At 43.4% G+C, this 22,138-nt stretch overlaps 2 long non-coding RNA genes across 2 annotated transcripts; one reads left to right on the top strand and one right to left on the bottom strand.

The window, feature by feature from the left end:
• Window positions 1-1,493: 1,493 nt before the first annotated feature.
• On the top strand, window positions 1,494-22,017 carry LOC143643544 (uncharacterized). Its single transcript, XR_013156302.1, has 4 exons — window positions 1,494-1,677; window positions 2,330-2,529; window positions 18,122-18,222; window positions 21,760-22,017. It is a non-coding gene; the product is annotated as an uncharacterized LOC143643544 (long non-coding RNA).
• On the bottom strand, window positions 13,248-14,951 carry LOC143643536 (uncharacterized). The gene is made up of 3 exons (XR_013156301.1): window positions 14,893-14,951; window positions 14,283-14,426; window positions 13,248-13,947 (listed from the first exon to the last, which is right to left on the bottom strand). It is a non-coding gene; the product is annotated as an uncharacterized LOC143643536 (long non-coding RNA).
• Window positions 22,018-22,138: the final 121 nt, after the last annotated feature.

Below are 22,138 nucleotides of genomic sequence, written 5' to 3'. Positions count from 1 at the left end.
CATACTTTCATTAGTCCTGGGTAAACCCCTAGGAGTGGAACTGCTGGGACATATGGTAGTAGTGTATGCTTAAAAGAAACTGCCGATCTTTACCAAAGCACTTGTACCATTTTAGGTCTACCTGTCATGAGTCCTAGTAGCTCCACATTCACCAGGAAGGGATTAGGGAGGCTGCTACCATGTGTCTGTGCCGGTGTACTCGGAGGAGGCGAGAGAGCCAAAACTTAGGACAGTTTTTCAGACCTCGGCTGGTGGTGGGAAAGGTGTAGGCAAAAGGGTCCAAGCTGGCACAGAGAAAGATCTAGGCATGGGAAGACTCTCCATCTGCAGGGACACAGGGAGGGCCCATGCAGAGCAAAGGCAGGCCACAAGAGGGCGCCTGGGCCCACCCAAATGCCCACAGAGAGCAGCCCAGCTGGGCGAGGTGCCCAATAAACATTTTCTCCTTCTACCCGGACTCACTCCATCAGGTAGTGCAGAGGCGGCCCAGACTGGAAGCTCTCCAGCAGTTCTCTGTCCGCAATGAGTCAGAATCTTCAAGCCTCCTTTTAGCTCTAGGCATCATTGACCCCTGGGAGATGCAGCCCTAGAGAACCAGAGTCCTAGGGAACACAGAAGGTTTGCTCTGCTGGTTTCTGAAGCCACTCTCCTTCCCAGGGCCCCCACTTCCCTCGGCAGGCATCTTTGTATCCATCCTTTCACAGACTTGGTCCTCTGTCCTGCCCTCCCTGCCCCCACGTCTAGCTCCAGCCCTGATGCCCCATTGGGCGGGTGCCCAATAAACATTTGTTGCATGAATGAATAAATTAATGACTGCAGAGTGGAAAAGTGTCTAGATAATGGAGTCAGGCAACCTGGTTTACATCTCAGCCTCATCATTTACTCACTGTGCAGCTTCAGGCAAACAAATTATTTTTCTCTGTCAAATAGGGATTGCAACAGTATCTCCCAAGGGTTGCTGGGCGGCTTCCTGGAGATGATGTCAGTGAAGTGCTGTCCACCTTGCCTGGCATATGGCAGGAGCCCATATAAAGGTGGTTCCTTATTTGAGATAATGAGGCGTTGGGTAGCAGCTCCTATGTACTGAGGACTTACCATGTGTCTGCCACTTGGCTCCCATTATCAAATTCAATTTTCTTAATGACTCTCATGAGAGATTAAGTAGCTCAGAGAGGTTAAGTAACTTGCCCAGACTCACACAGCTGAGAAAACTCAGACATTGAGGGCTTCAGCATGCAAGGTCTCAAGTCAGACTTTTTGGGATTCAAGTCTTGGCTCCATCACTTAGAATGAATATGACCTTGGGCAAGTTTCTCACATGAAAAATATAGAAAGGTTCAAAAGTGGGCTGCCATGTAGGCCTGGACTGTTTTTTAGGATTTGGTTGGCCAAAGACCCCACCAACTGGAATGCAGCAGCCTGGGTACCTCAAGATTGAGTGACCCAGCATGGGTTCTGAAACATGTTCATTTTTTTTTTTTTTACACAGGTAGACACCATGATTTGAACCCGGGTCTCTGGCATGGCAAGCAAGAACTCTGCTGAGCCACTGTTGCCTGCCCCAAAACCTGCTCTTTTAACCACAGCATCATCTGACTCCCCCATCAAGCACCAAATCATTTCCAAATGTATTCTTCAGGCTCCAGTCAGAGCTGGATTTATAATCTGGCCCAGAAGGTAAGACACATACACATACACACACACATACACGGAGTGGGGAGAGGGAGAGAGAGGGAGAGTTAGAAGAGTTAGCTTTGCTGTGTAACTTTGGTCAAATTGCTTTGCCTCTCTGTGCCTTAATTTCCTTATTTGTAAACTGAGGGGTGATACTTAATCTGTGTGAGAATCATCTAGGAAATACACATGGCAGGACTGAGTCCTGAGCACTGAAGGAGAACAAGGGCTAGAGGAGGAGGCTTTCCAGGACTATTGCCACAAGCATCAGGCATTCCTCTCTAAGATTCTTTAAATGATGCTTTTCTGAAAAAGATAGAAATCATGACTCTTACGCTAATCTAAAAACAAACATGTCTGATATTTGATTTTATTTGTTAAACAATGAGGAAACCAGTCCAGTTCCAAGGAAAGATAAAAATGTAAGAAAAGCCCAAATTTATAGGAGTAAAGAAGTTGAATGATAGATGGAGACAAAAATAGTTTTTCCACAATGAGAAAAGAAGCCCATTCAACCCAACAAGATTCTGCATATCTACCAGCTACCTACAATTTAGGAGGTGCAAAATAGCCCAAAGGCAAGGAGAAGGCTAGACTCAGACAGCTGGGATGTGTGCTACAGGTTTCCACTGTTATACCCAGTTTTTTTCTATAGTTTCTTTCAGCCCTGAGATTCCAGACTTCTTTGTCCATCAGTCTGGAGATGGGCCTCGAAGCCAGACTTTGACTGGGACCATTTCTAACCAGATGTCTTCAGAAGGAAGTTTCTCAACTTTTCTGGGTTTCAGTTTCCTCATCTGTAAATACGGCTGTCACCTCCCAGAGTTATGGTGAAGACGAAATGAGCCAGCACAGGTAGGTGCTTAGAATGGGACTGTGCATATAAAAAGCTGTTATTCTCTCTTTTTTCTCACTGGGAGTAGCCACGGGCTGAGGGATGGTGCTGATTAGGCACCTTCTTTGTTTGTGTGTGTTGCTCCTTCATCCTCCTAGCAGCCGGATATTGGAGAGATATTACAACCTTTGATTAGGGAGGTTCACAAAGGTGGCAGGACTGGCCCGAGGCCACTCTGAAAATAAGTGCAAACTGAATGAAAACCCAGGTCTGTCTGCTCCCTCCAACACCTGTGATTCATTTCAAGGCTTGAGTAGATCTCTAACTCTCACTGGACCTCGGTCAGGCCCTCTCTCTCTAGGAGGCCTGGCCCAGCTGACCTCCTGGATGATACCTTCTCGATTCCCTCCAGTCTGTGGGGAGCTCCGCGGCTGCCGGGCTGGCCAGGCTGAAGCAGCTCTGGAAAAGTCCTAGTGGGCAGGTAGCATGGGAGTGGCGGGTCCAGGCAACTGGATGCCAGGGACACAGCCGGGATGAGGTCTAGCCCTCTGGCACGCAAACCCCAGCCCCGCCCAGAACCCCATAGTTTCCACCTTGCTCACAGAGCCGGGTGGAGAGGGCCAGCGCCAGCTGGACTTTAACAAGAGAAAAGGAAAACATGTTTCCCAATCATTGGGTCAAACCCTGAGTTGGCAAGAATTGGCTGGATGGGGCAGAGGCCAGCTTCATCTGATTCAGCATTTTCCCTCCACCTATTCATGGGCCAGCTGTCACCCTGCAGGCAGCTGTCATCTTAGAGTATCCCTGTGTCGACTGCAGCAGCAAGGCAAATTGTCCTGCCCTCAACAGGGCTACAGTGCACCCTGCTCCATGCCAAGCCCTTTGGTGGAACCAAAAGTAGAACCCTTGTCTTCAGAGAGTTCAGATGCCAAATCCTCACTGAGGTGTAATGGTTAGGAATGCTTGGTCTGCAAAGGAAGGGAAATTCAACTCTAACTGGTTTGGGCAAAAAAAGGTGATTTATTGGCTTATATAACTAAGTAGTCCACTGTGGTCAGGGCTAAGGAAGAAAGTGAAGTTAGGAGGAGATAAAGATGGCAAGAGTGAGGCAGGTGCATTTTTATGAAAGAGACTAGTGCAGGCCTCATTGATAAGAGGTATTTGAGCAAAGACTTGTAGGAGGTGAGGGAGGGAGCCAGGTGGATGTCGCAGGCAGATGGAACAGCAGGTGCAAAGGTCCTGAGGTGGAACTGTGCCTAGCACATGTATCCAGAGTCTGGGAAGGGATAGGTGGGAGTGGAAAATGAGCTCAGAAAGATAACTGGGAAGCCAAATTATTAGGGCTAAAGAAAATAGATTAAAGAAAAGACTTGAAAAACAATTTTTTTTAAAGAAAGAAAACCTTTACCCTGTGGCCTGTCAGCAGAGTCAGGTTCCTGCAGACCTTGGAGAAGGGAACTGAGATAGGGAGGAGGAATAGGGGAGAAGGAGATGAAGTAAAGGTAGTGCCTTCTCAGCCTGGCCGCCCTTGGCCCCGGGAACCCTGACCAGCAGCTAGGAGGGGAATCAGTAGTCTGGGCTCCACAGCGCAGCTGGAAAGGGACCCCAACTTCAGTGACAGCTCCAGCAGGCAGAAGCCTCCTCCAGAGTCACCTAAAGCTCCTGGGCAGCTACCCTGAGCACCAGTGGAAGGCTGCTGCGGCCCACATAGAAAGAGCCCGAGAGGACTGGGAAATTTTCATGGCAGTAGCATCCAGGCTGGTCCCTGCACAGGGGCCATTACTTTGTGGGAGGGAATGTGCTGGGTGCTCCAGGCTCCAGAGAAAGCCAGAATTCTGGGAGAAAATAGGAAAGCCCCTAATACCAGTAGGCCACTTCATTTTCCGTATGGGGAAATTGAGGCAGAAAGAGGAATCGGAACACTCAAGGTCACATCGTGGGACAGCAGCCAAGCTGGGCTATCCAGACTCCAAAGCCAGTGCTTCCTCCTCAGTGTTAGGATGACAGAAGAAGCCAGTGAGGGCACCACCCCTAGAGTTAAACTCTGCATTTGAAGCCTGGCTCTACCGTTTACTGGCTGTGTGACCTTGGGCAAGTCACTTCAAGTCTCTCTGCCTCAGATTCCTCATCTGTAAAATAGAAATAACAAAAATGATAATATCTACCTCATAGGATTATGGTAAAGATGAAATGAGGTGATTTCTGTGAAAGGTTTAAAACAGAGGGGACATCAGAGAAAATAGCAGAATAAGAAATTTCTGAAAATTCTTTCATCCATTATATGCTTATCTCACATTTTACTTATCCAGTCATCAGTTGATGGCCATTTAGGTTGTTTCTGGTTTTTGGCTACTATGAAAAATGCGGCTGTGAATATTCTTATACAAAAACAAGTACATGACTGTGGGTATGAATGATGTCATCTTGTTATGGCTCTGATTTGAATTTCTCTAGTGCCTAATGATGGTGAGTATCTTTTCATGTATTTATTGGTAAACTTCAACTCTTCTTTGCATCAATGTCTATTCAAGTCCTTTACCCATTTTAAAAATGGGTTATTTATCTTTTTACTGTGGAGTTGTAAGAGTTCTTTATATATATGTCTCTCAATCTGGTTTAAAATATAACTGCATAAAGTAATAATTTTATATCAGTGTTGGTGGGCAAACAACAAATGAAGATGTAATTTGTAGGGTGCGTGGGTGGCTCAGTGCATGGGATGCTCGTCTTCCATGCAGGAGACCAGGATTTGATTCCTAGACCATGCACACACACACACACACACACACACACACACACACACAAAGGTAATAGTCAAACGGATGGAGGAGGAAACAGAGCTAGAACAAATCTATTGAAATTAAGTTGGTATTACTCTGAACTAGATTGTTACAAGTTAAGAGGTAATCTTCAACCCCTTGGGAAACCACTAAGAAAATAACTAAAAAAATACATAGTGAAAGAAATGACTGGGGAATTGCGATGGTACACTAGAAAATGTCTAACCTAAAAGAAGGTGTAATGGATAAATAGAGAAACAAAAAGAAACATAAAATACATAGAAAACAGGTAGCAAATTGGCAGATGTAAATCCTACTTTATTAGTAATGATGCTAAATGGAAATGGATTAAATACTCTAATTAAAAGGCAGAACTTGGCAGAACAGATTGAAAAAAAAAAACATGATCCAAATATCTGCTATCTATAAGAGACACACTTTAGGTTAAACAACATAATAGGTTGAAGTAAAAGGATGGGAAAATATATACCAAAAGTGAGTTGAAGTAGCTATACTGATAACAGAAAAAATAGACTTTAAGACAAAAATTGTTACTAGAGACAAAGAATAATATTTTATAATGATAGGAGGCTCACTCCATTAAGAAGATATAGTAATTATAAAAATATATGCATCTAACAACAGAGCATCAAAATACATGAAGTAAAATCTATCAGAACTCAAGGAAGAAATGGACAATTCAACAATAACACAGTTGGCAATTTCAGTACTCCACATTCAGTAGTGGATAGAACAAACAGACAGAAGATCAAAAGGAAACAGAAGGCTTGAACAACATTGTAAACCAATTAAATTTAACAGAATCTATAGAACACTCCACCCCAAACCAGAAGAATACATATTTTTTTCTCAAGTGCATGTGGGAAATTATCCAGGATAGATCATATGCTATGTTTTCAGCAAGTCTTAATATATTTAAAAGAATCAAAATCATACAAAGTAAAAAAAAAATCATACAAAGTATTTCTCTGACCACATGGAATAAAATTCCATAAATTTATTTTATGGAATAAATAAATTGCACTTCATCAAAATTTAAAACATTGGAAGGAAGGAAGTTTGGGAAATTTACAAATATGTGGAAGTTACATAACACACTGTTAACTGACAATCAAAGTAGAGATCATAAGAGAAATTAGAAAATACTTTGAGGTGAATGAAAACAAAACCACAACTTGTGGGACCTTGGCAAAGGAATTCTTGAACATCTACATTCAAAAAAGGAGAAAGATATCAGTTCAATAACCCAACCACCTTACGAAGCCTTACGAAACTGGAAAAAGAAAAGAAAATTGAACTTAAAGCAAGCCAAAGGAATGAAATAAAATGGAGAGAGATAGAGAAGACTCAAATGGCAAAATCAGGAATGGAAGAGGAGATATTATTATTACCTACCTTACAGAAATAAAAAGGATTATAAGAGAATACTATAAGCAATGATATGCCAACAAATTAAATTACCTACATGAAGTAGCTGAATTCCTAGAAAAACTGAAGAATTAGAATCCATGAATAGCCTATAACAAGAAAAGAGATTGAATTAGCAATCAAAAAATTTTCCAAAGAGGCCCAGATGGCTTCACTGGTGAATTCTACTAAGTATTTAAAGGAGCCAATACTAATCCTTCACAAACTCTTCCAAAAATTAAAAGAGAAAGAAGCACTTCCAAACTGATTTTATGAGGCCAATTTTATACCCGTACCAAAATCCAGACAAAGACATCACAAGAAAAGAAACTACAGACCAACACCACTAATGAATTTAGATGCAAAAATCCTGAATAGAAAAATCAGCCAACTGAAAAAAAAATTATATAAAAAAGATTATGCACCCTCACCAAATGAGATTTATCCCAGGAATGCAAGGATAGTTCAATATACAAAAATAAATCGGGTACATTGGTGATTCAGTGGTAGAATGATTGCTTTTCATGCAGGAGACCCGGGTTCGAGTCCCAGATCATGCACCCCCCCCCCAAAAAAAAAGGGCAGGCCATGGTGGCTCAGCAGGCAAAGTTCTTGCCTGCCATGCCAGAGATCCAGGTTTGATTCCTGGCCTGCTCATGCAAAAAAAATAATAAAGAAAAGAAAGAAATGTAGGGTTCAGTTCCCGGTGCTTGTCCATGCAAAAAAAAAAAATCAATGTAATACACCATTTTGATAGGAAAAAAGTCACAATGAAAAACCTCACATCTCAATAGGCAGAGAAAAAGCATTTGACAAAATCCAACACTCTTTTGTAATAAAAATGCTCAGCAACCTAGGAATTGAAGGGAACTTGCTCAACCTGATAAAGGGCATCTATGAAAACCCCATAGCTCACAGCTTTCAATGGTGAAAGACTGAAATCTTTCCTCCTAAGAGCAGGAGCAAGACAAGGATGTTCACTCTTGCATTTCTATTAAAAAATGTACTAGAGGTTCTAGCCAGGCAATTAGGCAAGAAAAAGAAATATAGGTAAACTGATTAGAAAGGAGGAAATAGAACTATCTTGATTAACAGATGACTTGCTCTTGCATATAGAAACCCCTAAGGATTACACACAAAAAAACTACTTGAGCTAATAAACAAGTTCAGCAAGATTGCAAGATAGATCAATATTCAAAAATTAATTGTATTTCCATATACTAGCAACAAACAATACAAAAGTAAAATAATGAAAACAACCCCATTTCCAAAAGCATCAAAAAGACTAAAATTCTTAGGAATAAGTTTAACAAAAGAAGTGCAAGATTTGTATACTGAAAACTATTAAACATTGACAGAACTTAAAGAAGATCTAAATAAATGGAAGAATATCTTGCGTTCATGGATTGAAAGACAATATTGGCAATATCCCCCAAATTGATCTACAGATTCAATGCAATTTCCATCAAAATCCAGGCTGGCATTTTTTCAGAAATTGACAGGTAGTTCCTAAAATTCATAAGGAAATGCAAACAACCCAGAAGAGTCAAAACAATCTTAATAAGGACGACACTGGATGTTTCATGCTTTCCTATTTCAAAACTTAATGCTACAGCGAAGACTTGAATGTACAAATAAAACTATAACTCTTAGAAGAAAACTTAAAGAGTAGCTCTTCATGACTTTGGATTAAGCAGTGATTTCTTAGGTGTGAAACCTAAAGCACAGCAAGTAAAGAAAAAATAGATAAATTGCACTTCATCAAAATTAAAAACGGTATTTCCAAAGACACTGCCAATAGAGTGAAAATAGAGCCCACAGAATGGGAGAAAACATTTACTAATCACACCTGACAAGGGTCTAGTATCCAGAATTTATAAAGATCACTTACAATTCAACAATAAAAAGACAAATAATTTTAAAATGCACATAAATCTCTTCTTTCTCCAAGGAAGAGATATAGATGGCCAATGAACACATGAAAAGATGATCACCATCATTAGTCATTAGGAAATTGCAAATTAACCCTCAATGAGATAGCTCTTCAAACCCACTAGAATGATTATAAAAAAAACAAAACAAAACAAAAAAAGCAGGGAGCAATTCAAAACTCTCTCAACAGTGCAGGTCACGGTGGCTCAGCAGGCAGAGTTTTCACCTGCCATGCCAGAGACCTGGGTTCGATTTCCGGTGCCTGCCCATGCAAAAAAAAAAAAAAAAAAAAGTCTGTCAACAGTGGAATGAATGAATACATTGTAGTATCTTCATTCAATAGAATAGTAAAGAGCAACAAAAAGGAATGCGCTTCTGCTCCGTGCAACAACCAGATGAATCTCCCAGTTTATCATTTTGAGCAAAAGAAGCTGGACACCATAGACCATGCTGCATGATTCCATGTATATGAAGTTCAAAATCAGGCAAAATTAATCCATAGTGTTAGAATCGTGATCAGGGTTGTCCTTGGGGGCCAGGAAATTGGGGGGTTGGGTGGAGTGTTGGGATGAAACACAAGCAGTGGTGGTTGTATGTTGTGTTCATTTTGTGATAATAAGCTGTACACTTAAGATTTGTGAACTTTTCTGCATATAAGTTATACTTGAATAGAATGGTTTATTTTCAAAAACCAGTATAATAATACCTACTGTTGTGGGGATTAAATGATACAACAACAAGAACAAAATAGTTGAGATCATTGAGCATTAAGTATTCGGCCCTGAGTAAGTGATTCACAAAAGTGTAACAGGATTCTACTTCTGAAATATTTCAATGTGCTTATCTTTCATCTCTTTCTTCCTGCCCAAACCTGCCTCAGGCAGCCAGGGATGTCCATTTACCTTCAGGGCGTGGTGGGGGATCAGAGCTTTACAGCAGGAGCTCAAGAATTGATCTTTAGCCTTGGACTTTTAAAGTAGGGATTCTGAATTCCTTGCAAGGAAATGATCTCAAAAGCCAGGGTTATTTGGAGAGAAACACATTTTCTCAGTTCCTGGGGGTCCCATCAACACCTCAAGAGCCTAGCTTGGAGGACAGGACCACAGACCTTGACTATAAGCTGCAGTAGAAAAAATCTGGGAGAAGCTATTAGGGATGCCCCATCTGCCTCTAAAGGATGTAGGGTATTTTTTCTTGGTGAAGAGAAATCGGGGAGGGGGAATAAAAAGAGGTAGAGAGAGGAAGTAAGATCCTGGATGGCTTCTTTTACGCACGCACACGCACACAAACACACTCACAGACACACACGGCTGCACTGCAGGGAGGGGTGGGGTGGGGGGCTGCTACCAAAATGTCCAGAGGGGCATTGGAGACAGTAACAGTGATCAGTTAAGAGAAAGTATAAAAATTCTGCTTGGTGCACATCTCAGTGTCACGGTAAATTCTCACCCTGTACACACGTGCTTTCTTTATCCTCTTAGCAATCCTGCGAGCTAGGTGCTGTGTTTAGTCCCATTTTTCACTTGTGGAAACAGGTTTAGAGCGTGAAGTGCTCTACTCAAAGTCACAGCCTGACTCCAGCAGTCGCTTTTGTCCACGGTGCTGGGCCGTTCGTAAAGCACTTACTGAAGTGCCTGGTATGTTGGCAGATATTGTTATTGTCTTCCCAAATAAATTGTAGAGGCTGCTGGAATTGGGAATGAGCAACTTGAGTTCTAGGAAGATGTAATTCTGCTATCAATTAACTGGCAGCCCTCGAGCAAGTGTTACAGCAGCTAACTGCTTCCCCGAGTTCCTTAACCGGTCACAGGGCTCTCTCGCAGATGGGAGGTGGGGGTGGGTGGGGGTGGGTGGGGGTAGTCAGTACCACCCTGTCTAAGCAGATTCGAAAACCAAGGGACTGAGCTGCTGGCCATAGGCTACTTAGCTGTCAGGAAGAAGGTTTGAGATAGGGCTGGTCCCTGTGCCTCCCTGGGCCTCAGTGTCCCCATCTGTAAAATGGAAAGAAGGACACTTAGACTGGAACATTTCTAAACTCTCCCATCTGGTTTTCAGTTTCTCGAGTGCAAAAGTAAAAAGAGAAAGAGAAGGGGGCCGGGGGAAGCAAGGGAGAGGGAGAAGGGCAGAAGAGAAGCAGAGTGCTAAAGGGGTGGTTTGGGTTTCAGCTTTTTTTTTTTTTTTTTTGGGTCATAATGAGAAAAGATTCAAACCAGATGTTGTCCCAGTGACTTGCAGTAGCAGAGAGTGGAGCTGTGTTGATAATACCCCATTAGCGTGAAGCAATATATCTATCAACAGGTCCGGAGCAGAGTGGTTGGCATTTGCAGGAACTGTGAGTTCAGCGTTTGAAAGGATCTCAGACCCCGACTGGGTTTCCAAACTCTTCCAGGAAGGGCTGGTTCATCAGGGCGTGTCCAGCCCTCGTTCCCACTCGCACCTCTCGGGGAGGCCCGGACCCCTGGCCCTCACTGGCGACACACTCGGGGAGGGCGGGGGGTGGGGGCAGCGGCGGCCCAGCAGAGCCGGCGCAGTGGGCAGGTGGCGCGTGGCCCAAACAGCCCACGGGATCCCAGCCGCATTGTTATTACTTTTTAATTAAAATGGCGTCTTTTCCCCTTATTACAAAAGCCATGTCTGTTTATTTTAGCAAAATTAGACTGGACAGACTAGAAAAAAGAAAAAAATTTAAAAAGACCCACGGCCCAGAGAGCGTCATTGTTAACACTCGGGGGTATCCAGGGGTCACGAGGCCCAAGGCCCTTGGGGGCCAGGCGAGTCCATGTGGGCGGGAACGGTGTGTGTGTGTGTGTGTGTGTGTGTGTGTGTATTAAAACTAATATAAATGTGGGAGCACGGTGAATTAAGGTATAGCACAATTCCTATAAATATGTAGATTGTGCTATTATAAAATACTAGGAACGTCTGAACCAGTGGAATAATAGAGAGCACACAGCCAGTGTAAAGGCATTCAGAACTCAAAGAGATTTTTAATATTGATTTAGGCTCTAGGGGGCTACCAGTTTGAAATTCCTGCTAGGTATCATCTAGAGCTACCCTTCTCTAGCTAGTATCTCTCTCTCTATCAGTATATGCACAGATGTACATATTTATGTACATATAAACCGACACACATACACACATATATACATATACATGAAATGGAATTTTATGTGACTATCCAGTATAATATTCAGATAAAAGTGGAAGTACTTGGGTTGAAGGGAAGATTGGGGACTGGTGCTTCCCTAACCTTCTTACGTAATGGCAGCCCTTAAATCTCTGGGGCAACACTGGAATCTAGTTTGAAAACCAATAATTTATTTCCATAGTTCCCAGTCATCAGCCTTTCATGGACTACTAAATTAGTAAATTCTACTCCCCCAAAGTTAGAGTTGTCTGGGCTAGAGTTGCCTACTTTCTTTCCGTCAAGTGTTAGGCATGGTTAGTTGCCCTTTCTACAGCTCTAGCACCTTCTTTTGTGGTTTTGCTTGAGGCGCTTTGTATGGAGCCTAGGCAATTAATCCTGCTTAGTGAAGCAAACAAGGGAAGCTTGTTCCCTTCTGCTAACTTCTTATTTCCTGGACTCCCTTGCAGCTAAGAGTGGTCCTGTCACCTAATTTAGCCAATGAGACATAAAAGGATGTCTGCTGGCCATGTCTGGGAAAGCTTTTGCTTTCCTCTAAAAGGGAAAACATCACTGGCACCATCTTATTCCTCCCCCTTCCTACCTGGGGCATGAAAATGATGCCAAGACCATGAGCGAAAGGGCAAGAGACTCACAGGGACCTTTACCCGCTTTGTGTTAGTGAGCACTGACACCCACCCAGGGGTCCCTGCCTCCAGATGTCTTTTTATGTAAAAAAAAATAATAAGCCCCTATTTGCTTAAGCTCCTATAATTGGACTTTTTTGTTATTTTCAGCTTGGGGAAAGGAAAAATGTTAACATTCATTATCATCATCAAGCCAAAAAAGTAGAGCAGATAGAATGTAACAGGGGGTAAAAAAAAAAAAAAACAGTTTTATAAAAATCTTGCTATTGTCTTTATTTTCTGATTCTGTCACAGGCTAGTAAAAACTTTTTCACAGACCAGCCTTGGCCCACAGACAAATGTCTGGCAATTGTTGATATTTATGAGGGCAGACTGAATGACTAAAGAGTAGCTCTTGGGAGGACTTCCAGTTGTTAGATGACCAGTCTGCCATTGTGGGACACTCAGATTGTTCCCCATTATTTTCCTTGTAAACAGTGCTGAAATGAACATCCCTGATGTCCTCAGTTTTATTGATTTTCTTAGGCTAAATTCCTAGAAATGGAATTTCTAGGTTGAAGAAGATAGCGTTTTAGGCGTTAGTTCGTCTTGCCCCATTGTCTTCCAGAAAGCGTACCCCAAATTCTCCATCACCTCCCGACAGGCTGCTTGTTCCATACATCTTGGATCAGTTACATGAGCCAAACAGGATCTTCGCCAAACTGCCTCTTAGGCCAAAATGGTTTGAGTTGGCTTCTGTCCCCTACAACCAGGAGTCCTGATTTACACACCTGTGCCATCCTCCAGCCCTCTCAAGACCCAGGCTACTTGCATATCTACAAGGGTCACTCCCCACCTGAAAGTCCTCCCGTGCCCTGTCCCCTTCCCCCAGAGCCAGGAAGTCAAGGCTGTGCTCAGCTCAGGCTCCGGCGGTCATCCCCAGCCTTGTCGCCTTCTTCTTGCCGGCACAGCCAGCCATAAGGAGCCATTTATTTTCTACGACCACATCATGACCTTTTGTGCTTCCGAGATTTTGTACATGGTGTTCCCATCACCAGGAAGGCCTTTCCCCTCTTTCTAGCTAACTCCTAGTCATCTTTCAAAATTCAGCTAAAATGTCAGTGCCACGGGGAAGGTCTTTGATCTCCATACCCTGGGCAAGGCCCTGTGCTCAGCCCCGTCCACCTACATACTGCTTCCTTCTGTAAGGCTCCAGTCACACTCAGGAACAACCGCCCTGTTTGCCTACTTTATTCACACATAAGACTCTTAGGTCCCCCAGGGAAGGTAGAATTCCCCTCAGTCAAACTTTGCCCACTCTTCAAAAGCGCCCTCAAAGAGCTCCCCTCTGCACCCATCCTGCCCCCAGGAAATCCCTGGGGGCCTCAGGGACCCCCTTGAGGCCTGGCTCCTTTGGCCTTGCTCCTGAGGTGGCAGTCACCAGAGTGTGGCAGTTGGTGCCTGGAGGCACGCCATAGAGCCTGGCTCTGCCATTGATGAGCTGTGTGACCCCAGGTACATGCTTCCACTCTCTGGGCCTGGTCTCCCCTTTTATACAAGAAAAAGATCAGAAAAGAAAATTTCCATCAGTCATTTCCAGCTCTCACAGTGGGTGCCCAATAATCATTTACAGCCTCAAATGGCTGAGCCAGATGGGAAGCTGCTTAACAAATGGTTCCCCCAGAAGGTCTAGCAGGGAGTGGGGGCCCAATGACTCTAAAGGGGGACATTTGCGGTTTTTGACTCCACCCTGCCAGCATCCATCCCTCTTTCTTCTGACAAAGTCCTGATTTTGGGGCGGGGGTGAGGGGGGTGGGGGCGGGGGTGGGATGGGGAATTCAGCCCTCCCCTTCAGCGGGTCCAGGAAGGGTGGAGCACTGGACCTTAGCCAATCAGGCTTCGTAATTCCCTGGGTCTCAGCGATTGGTTCAGGCCTTTGGGACTGTGAGCTGAGAGCCAATCAAGGCGACTCCCCAAAGTGCTGCTGAGATTGCTAGAAGCTTGTCCCTGGACTGGAATCCAGAAAGCTGTGGCCACCCGGGTGGGTGGAGAGTAGGACCCAGGCAGGTGCAGTGGACCGAGAAAGAGATAACATTGTTAGAAACCCTGTGTCCTGCCCCTTCTGGACTATTTCTCTCTTCCTTCCCCCTTCCTCCTTATCCTCCTCCCCTCTTTGTTTATCCTTCCTCTGTCTTTCTTTCCTATCTCTCTATTTCTCCATCCCCCCACCTCTTACCCCCTTCTGAGCATCTTACTCCCTCCACTGCTTTACCCACCACATATGCATTTGACCCAGCTGTTCCTGTGACCCCTGCGGGGATGGGTGGGGCAGAGTAGGGCCAGCTGGTCCGCAGGGGAGCTGTGAGGAACAGACTGCAGAGGGCACGTGGAAGGGACAATGTGGCCGGGAGACAGACAGTGTTCCTGGAACCCTCCATGGGGAGTTTCTTTATTCTGGACTCATTACTTAGTTGGCATTGGTAGCCTTGTTACCAGCTCAGAAGGAGCTTGCCACTGTCAGCTCTCTGTGTTCCTCCAAGCACTGTGTGGGAAAGGCTTTTTACTCATTACCGTGGCTGTTCAAGGTCAGCACTGAACTGTACAGGGAGAAATAAAGGGACTGGTCTTCATTCTGGCTTGAACGTTCTCCTTGGGATGTCGGTTGGCAGGGTGCTGGCATCAGGGCACACACATCTCCTTGCCCAAGCCCCGGCCCATCGTCACGCTCACCCCGCCATCAGCTTTTCATGTGGTCTCAGAATCGCTGACAGCATGCTTTGTCTGAGCATGATTTACTCAGGCTACTTCACAAATTCTGGGAGTTGGGTTCTGTGCTGGTTTGAAAGGATGTATGTCCCCTAGAAGAGCCATGTTTTAATCTAAATCCCATTTCATAAAGGCAGAATAATCCCTATTCAATACTGTATGTTTGAAACTGTAATTAGATCATCTCCCTGGAGATGTGATTTAATCAAGAGTGGTTGTTAAACTGGATTAGGTGACAACATGTCTCCACCCATTTGGGTGGGTCTTGATAAGTTTCTGGAGTCCTATAAAAGAGGAAACATTTTGGAGAATGAAAGAGATTCAGAGAGAGCAGAGCAGAATGACGTAGCCACAAAAGCAGAGTCCACCAGCCAGCGACCTTTGGAAATGAAGAAGGAAAACGCCTTCCGGGGAGCTTCATGAAACGGGAAGCCAGGAGAGGAAGCTAGCAGATGATGCTGTGTTTGCCATGTGCCCTTCCAGATGAGAGAGGAACCCTGACTGTGTTTGCCATGTGCCTTCTCACTTGAGAGAGAAACCCTGAACTTCATCAGCCTTCTTGAACCAAGGTATCTTTCCCTGGATGCCTTAGATTGGACATTTTTATAGACTTGTTTTAATTGGGACATTTTCTTGGCCTTAGAACTGTAAACTAGCAACTGATTAAATTCCCCTTTTTAAAAGCCATTCTGTTTCTGGTATATTGCATTCCAGCTGCTAGCAAACTAGAACAGGTTCATTTCCTATTCCTGTGCAACAGATCACAAAACATAGTGGCTTAAAATGAAGTTTGGCAATCCACAGCCTGTAGGCCTAATCAGGTCTGCCTCCTGCTTTTGTAAATAAAGTTTTATTGGAACACAATCAAACCCATTCATTTATGTAAAGTCTAAGGTTCTCAGGGGTGAGTGGTTGTGACAGAGAACATCTGGCCCACAAAGGCTAATGTATTTACTATCTACCCCTTTACAGAAAAAAATTGCCTACCTGTGGCTTACAACAACAACAATCATTCAATACCTCTTGTGACTAAGAAAAAAAGATGATGAACACAAAAAGAAAAGAAAAAGAATTTTTAAAAAGAAAGAAAAAAATACCTCTCATGTTTCTATGGGTCAGAAATTCAGGAGCAGCTTGCTGGGTGGTCTGGCTTAGGGGCTTTCCTGAGGTTGTAGTTAGTTGTTGGCCCGGTCTGTAGTCATTGGAAGGCTTGACTGGGGCCGAAGAATCCACATCCAAGGAGACTGGCTCACACAGTCAGCACGTGGATGCTGGCTCTAGGCTGGGGGCCTCGGCTCCTCTTTTATAGGCCTCTCCACAGGACAGCTTCAGTGTCCGCAGGGCATGGTGGCTGATATCCCCAGAGGGAGTGATTAAGAAAAACAAGGTGGAAGCTCAGTGCCTCTGTGAGATAGATTCAGAGGTCACACACTGCCACTTCTGTCATAATCTGTTTGTCACACAGGCCAGCCAAGATTCACTGTATGGAAGGATGACACAAGGGCACACATATCAGGATGTAGGACCAATGCGGGGCTTTGTAGAGGAGAACTGCCATATGGAGGATGCAAGACCGTTTTGGTACACAAATGTATCCTCTCAGGCTTGTCCCATGCATAAGTCAACATTTTAAAATGGGGAAAGTTCATAAAATTTCCCAATTATCCCCCATTTCCATATAAGACAACAAAATGAAGGGGAACAACAGCTGCCCTCTTTCATGGGGCATGATTCTTTCTGGTTTGCCACAGTCCTTACCATTCCCTATTGCATCTCTAGCATGGAAACTGAGTTTTAGTAGCCATTAATAATTATCCTTGGGCTGTTTCCTCAGTGTAGAAGACTTACTTCTCTGCAACCTCATCTCTATCAAAAGAGAGCCAAGAAAAGATACATTAAGAGGGCCTCCCGTTTCAAGAAGTATTAAGGAGATCTCATTTCTTATTTGGAGGGAAGGATATTCCAGTGTACTTAATAGGCTCATAAAGCGTGTATTTTAAACAACTGCAACCACAGCTTTTAAATGTTACTGCCTGGTGTGTGGAGGCCAACCTCCTTCACCTGGCATTGGAGACCTTTGGTAACGTGGCAATGTCTATCTTAAAGACAACACAACCTAGAAATTAAGAATTGAGATACTTGGGTCAACCACAAGGATTCAAATACCAGGTCTGCCCTTTATCAGCTGTGTCCTCAATTTCCTTTATCAAAATGGAGGTAATCAGAATCTACCTCGTAAGGGTTTGTGACTCTCCTTCCAGATCTATTTCCAGTTCAGCACTCTAGCTGTCTGAACACTCCAGCCTATTTCAGGCCTCTGTGCCTTTGCATATTTCTCCCTCTGTCTGCAATTCACATGTTCTCCATCTCTGCTGCAAATTTCAGTCCACCATTACCCACTAAGGTTATCCTTAACACCATTCACCGAGCATGTCTCGTTCCCCCAGGTATACGGGTGAAACTTCTTGGTCTCCTTGTGTTATGGTTGGTCCCAGGTGATGAGATCTGGCTAATGAGTTGTGAATGCAAGTAAGATGTGTCTCTTCAGGTTGGAGTATTGTTAACAGCCGGTTTGAGATCCCCCAGAATTCTCTCTCTCCTCTACCATGGAAGCTGGGTCCTGGAGTGAGGATGATAATGTGGCAGAGCCACAGACAACCCATGTCAGGTGCACTGATTGAAAAATACACCTTTGTAGTTTAAGACTTCAGGTTTGTTATTACAACAGCGTTTCCTAGCCTATACTGACTCCTATGTCCATCCACTCTTTGTATCTTTCCTTAATTCTCCCAAACAGAGCTAGTTGAACTGCCCCATGGGTTGCTATGGCAACCAATGCTGACTCAATCAATATATAATCCCTTACTGGCTTGTATGACATGACTGACCACTATTTATTATGGTCTCCAGTGGTACCACGATCACTTATCTTTTCATCTCCGGCTCTTGGCACTAGGCTTGCTGGCTGAGCATGCTGGTGAGGAGCATGGGCTTTGGAGCTGGACGGTCTTTGGCTTACAGATATGGCTCTGCTGCTTACTAGCTTTGCAACCTTGGGTAAGTTGATTCACCTCTCTGGGCTTCAGTTTCCTCATCTGTGAAATGAGGAGTAAAAATAACACCCACCTCACTGGGTAATTGTGGGCTTTAAATGAAATTAAGGGGGTAAAGTGCTTATATGCGACTTTTCAAATAGAAAGTTTTCAGCAAATGTTTATTAATATCATCAGAAACATAAATATTTTTTCATTTTAAGGTATTTGGTACATGGTCGTCGAATCAAAATATACCAACATACCACAGCACAGGCCAGGTTTGTGGACTCACACACACACACATTCACACATCTCAAAATGTTTTCTGCTCAGGGAACTACTGAACTACATGCCATCTGAATTATGATGGGGCTTTCAAGGATAAGAACAGTGCCCCAGAGGGGTAGAACCTTAGGGCTCAGCTTTACTGTTCCCTCCTCAGAGAGGCCTTCCCACTACTCATTGTAAAGGCAATTTCCCCAGCCTTCTTTGGATGAGCACTGAATCTATTCAATTCTTGGTACTTTGTCAGCAGCAATTATTTATGAAACAATAAGTATATAGCCCAGGGCCCTAACTCAGTGTCTGACTCAGAGATTTTAATAAATGAACAATTGAATGACTCAATGCAAAGTATACATACAGTATCTAGCATGGTGCCTGGTTCATGATGCGCAATCCTGGATGAATGAATGGATGGATGGATAGACCCTGATACAACTCAACAACTCAACCCTTCATCACGTTTCCACGCATCTTCTCTCAGGCCACAGCTCGACTTGAGAGAAAGAGCAGAAGTTTCACTGTAAGGGATTCTTTCTGCTGTCTTTTGTCTTTCCCTCTTTCTGCAAAATCTCCTGTGACCATTTAAAGCCAGGAAGCAAAATCAAAGGGCCCCGGATTCAAAGGACACTAATTACCTTTCAAAGAGCTCGCCTTGGCTTTAGTCACACAATTCCCGTTAGAAGCTGGGGGAGTTTGTGGTTCCTGTGCTGGGCTTTGAAACTGGGAGGAATTAATGGGACTTGATTAAACCACAAATGTCAGGAAGTGCAGAGGGCAGCTCGGAATACTGGCCATCTCCATCCTGGAGGGAAGAAGGGAACAGTTGCTGCAACCGCTGCACCCCCAAACTCCGCTTGATTTTCTGATAAATGGGCTGAGAGGGAGGGCTTCTTTCCCCCTTCTCTTAAGGATACCACTTTCATGGTCATGATGACACTCATTTACATGGAAATGATTGCTGCACTAATGAGAATTTAGTTTTGCCTTTCATTAAAACAGCTCTACAGGAGGTATAATAAGGAACCCACCTGGTAATTCTGTGTGGCCTGATGGCTGAATAGGAGTCTCCTCATGTCACATAGGTTTGCACTAATATGATGATAACAATAATTGATACTTAACACCAGGAACTGATTTGTTGCTTGATGCCCCTGATCTTATTTCATTCTCACACTTTCTGAGGGGGAGACAGAGAGCCCCACTTCACAGATGAGAAAACTGAGCCTCAGAGAAGGGGAACCACTTGCTCAAAGTCACACAGCAAGGAAGTGACAGACCGGAAGTTAGCCATGATTCTCTCCCATTTCAGAACCCAAACTGCTCTATCCTATTCACTCTTTTGACTAATTCTGAGGAGCTACCCCCCTCATTTGCCAGGAAGAATGATCCTGTGAGAAACAAAAAGACAAGAAGATAAGAAAAGTGGAAAGATACATTGGAGAACCCCATGCCACATGTCATAGAGCCTCAATTAATTTACAAGTCAACTCTGGGCCTGACTCTTACATTTTTTTTTTTGTTTCGTTTTAATTAGAGAAGTTGTGGCTTTCAGAACAGGATTCCCATATGTTCTGAATCCTGTGATGCTTTGAAGCTGCATGTCGCCCCAGAAAAGCGTGTTCTTAAAGCTAATCCATTCCTATGGCAGTGGGTCTTTTGGTGAGTAGGATCTTAACTTGAGATGTGACCCACCTCATTCAGGGTTGGTTTTAATCCTCTTACTGGAGCCCTTTATAAAAAGATAAAAGATAGAGAGAAGACACAGAGAAAAGCCACAGAGAAGGTCAGCGAAGAAGTCACTCAAACCAGAATCTAGACGTAACAAAACCCTAGGAGAGAAGGAAGAGACTAGCAGACGTCACCATGTCAATAGCCGTGTAGCAGAGAAGTTGAGGATTGCCTGTAGCTGGTCTTTGAGAAGGTATCATCCTGTTCATCTTTGATTTTGGGCATTTTCAAGCCTCAGAACTGTAAACTTGTAAGCTAATAAATCCCAACCCATTTCTGGTATATTGCATTTTATCTGCTTTGCAAACTAAAACACTACTCTTTATTAACAGACAATTGCACTGTTACAAATGATGAAGGCACGTTATTATAATGGTGCTATTAACTATAGTTCATGGCTTAACTTAGGGTTCACTGTGTTGTGCAGTTCCATGGATTTTTATTTTTTTATTTTTATTCTAGTATTAAATATACAACATAAAATGGCCCCTTTTAACTACATTCAAATATATAATTCAGTGCTATTAATTATGTTCACAGTTATGCCTGCACCGTTTTTTTAAAATATATATTGCATATAAATATATATAAATATATATTTCTGATAAATCAAATTAAGGAACATTTTTAAAGAATCATACAGTTTTTACCTTTATAAGATAAAATACAGCATCTTTTATTCATCTTACTACAGGAGGCTAATTGCTGTTTAAATGTTGGCTAATTTAAGATTAGGTAAGCTTTATGCCTTATTTAACTTTTTTTTAAATAATACAGGAGCATCAGTGAAAAGTTGATAACAGTTTTTTTTTTAGCTTTTTTTATTGTATAATATAACATATATACAAAGCAAAGAAGGAAAAAAAAGCAATAGTTTTCAAAGCACTCTTCAAGAAAGTAGTTACAGGACAGATCCCAGAGTTTGTCATGGGCTACCATACCATCTCAGATTTTTCCTTCTAGCTGCTTCAGAATATAGGAGGCTAGAAGAAAAAATAACATGTACACACAAAAAAACAAATTTCAAAGCACAGTACAACAATTACTTGTAGAACAGATTTCAGAGTTTGATGTGGGTTATAATTCCACAATTTTAGGTTTTTACTTCTAGCTGCTCTAAGATACTGGAGACTAAAAGAAATATCAATTTAATGATTCAGCAATCATATGTGTTTGTTAAACCCTATCTTCTCTGGATAACTCCACCATCACCTTTGATCTTTCTATCCCACTCTTTAGGGGTGTTTGGGTTATGGCCATTCTAACTTTTTCATGTTGGAAGGGGCTGTCACCAATATGGGGTAGGAGGATGGAATGAGCTGATGTTCACCTGCACCATTTTTTTAAATGTCCCCAACTACTAAGGAAGAATTGGTAACACTTCCTGTCAGGAAGCTTTTCAGCAGTGAGTAGCTAGAATTCAACTCAGTGAAGAGATACTGTGAATTTGCTTATTCCATAAAGCCCCTACACTTCTCCTTTGCCTGCCTCCATTATACAGGTTGGAAAAGCTAAATACTCACTTTCTCGCTTCCCTTGCTGCTAGGGAGCCCACGTGACCCATTCTAGCCAATGAGACGAGAGTGGAGGCCGCCCAGGGGCATCTGGGAAGCCTCTCCCGTCCTGATAAGGCGGCCACCACCTCCCTGCCTTCTGCCAGAAGTGCGATGCGATGCTGGAGCTGCGGCAGCCGTCTGGTGTCTACAGGGAAAGGCTCAGAGAATCACAGACGTTGCCGAGCCACCGGTACTAGTCACTGCTTCCCTCTAATTATTTTGAAAGTGAGAATAAAGCTCCTATTTAAGTCCCCATCAGCTGAGTTTTTTTATTGCTTGAGACTGAATGCATCTTAACCGGCACAGCCTTTCTCCTAGGTATCTTATTAAGAGTAAGGAAATTTCCCAGAAGCCCCCTTCCTTACAGAC

The sequence above is a fragment of the Tamandua tetradactyla genome, chromosome 1 (assembly GCF_023851605.1).
Source record: "Tamandua tetradactyla isolate mTamTet1 chromosome 1, mTamTet1.pri, whole genome shotgun sequence".
Taxonomy (NCBI): domain Eukaryota; kingdom Metazoa; phylum Chordata; class Mammalia; order Pilosa; family Myrmecophagidae; genus Tamandua; species Tamandua tetradactyla.
This window is presented reverse-complemented; position numbering and strand designations above follow the sequence as displayed.